Genomic DNA, 1,644 nt, shown 5'->3' on the forward strand with positions numbered 1-1,644 from the left:
AGATTGTCACATAGGCAAAATTACAATGTGACACATCCTAACTAGTAAAGAGAGTACATAATGTTGTAAAAAATAACTATTGTTATTGTTTCATATATTACATTACAACACTTGTATAAGAGCATCTACAGATCTACAGTCACATATATAAAATTCAACCCCTGAAACGCCCGCGGACGGGCGTGGATGCGTCCACCCACAGTGACTGGTCACGCCTCAAATAGTTTTCTCCACAACCGGATACCTCAATTAGGGAACCTCAATTTGATACTATTACATGTAGCGTGAGACATAATCTAAGAGGAGCTCGTCCGCCTCCATCGTGCCCACGTCGTCCGGCCAGTTGTGCCCCTTGTAGTGTTGCTCCGGCCGTCTACGAGCTAGAGTAGGACATGAAACACACACTGGCTTGCGGGACCCCATGCACCATCGTCTCACTTGCCCTACTCTTCCTCGTTGGAGTCCAGAGCCTTCATGTGTCGGTCGATGTGAGATTGTCGATGGATCCATCGTGTTCGGGGGAGGCCTATGTGACTGCGCCACCCGAGCTAGCATGCCATCCACGGAGGCGGAGAGTGCAACTCTGATACATCTCCAACATATCTATACTTTTTTATTGTTCCATGCTATTATGTTATCATTTTAGAACACTTTTTATGCATTTATCTACCAATTTATATTATTTTTGAACACTAACCTATTGACCCAATGCCCAGTGCCAGTTGTTGTTTTCTACAGGTTTTTCCATTTTTCAGGTTCCACTACAAAACGAAGCCAAATTGACCTGAAACTTCTTGTGAATTTTTTCTCGACCAAAACAAGACCGTGCAGCATTGGAAGAAGGACGGAGGGCGCACGAGGCCCCCACAAGCTAATAGGGTGGGCCCCCTCGTGGCTCTCCCGACTCCGTTCTATGGCCTATAAGTTCTTATCTACCCTAAAACCTTCGAGAGAGGTCCCAAAACACTTTTTACACCGCCAAAAGTCTCTGGTCTGTCGGGAGGCCATCTAGAGCTCTGTTCCGGCACTCTGTCGGAGGGGGGATCGGTCATGGAGGGCTTCTTCATCAACTTTCCTGCCCTCATGATGATGTGTGAGTAGTTCACCATAGACCTACGGGTCCATAGCAGTACCTAGATGGCAGTCTCTCTCTCTCTCTCTTTGATCTTCAATACAGTGATCATCACATATTCACTTTCATCCATATAATGTAACTCTTTTATACGATGCGTTTGTTGGGATCCGATGAATTGTGGGTTTATGTTCAGATTATTCATGATAAATATTTGAGTCTCCTCTAATATATAATATGATTCTTATGTGGATGATTACGATAGCTTCGTAATTCTCTCCGACCTGTTGAAATAACTTGGCCAACTAGATTGATATTCTTTGGTGAGAGAATTGCGTTGTAGTTAGTTCAGCCTCGCGAGTTTCTATATCCATGTGATAGTTAGGGACAAGTTGCGTCTTTGTGTTGCTGCTACTAAGGGTAAAACGGTTGGGGTTTATTCATATTGGTTGAGTTTACTTCCTCTACATCATGTCATCTTACTCCAAGCATTACTTCGTTTGTCATAAACTTAATATGTAGAGAGGCAAGCATAGAAGCGCTCTTGAAGTGAAGTAATAGTAATAGGTGCA

The sequence above is a fragment of the Hordeum vulgare genome, chromosome 7H (assembly GCF_904849725.1).
Source record: "Hordeum vulgare subsp. vulgare chromosome 7H, MorexV3_pseudomolecules_assembly, whole genome shotgun sequence".
Lineage (NCBI taxonomy): Eukaryota > Viridiplantae > Streptophyta > Magnoliopsida > Poales > Poaceae > Hordeum > Hordeum vulgare.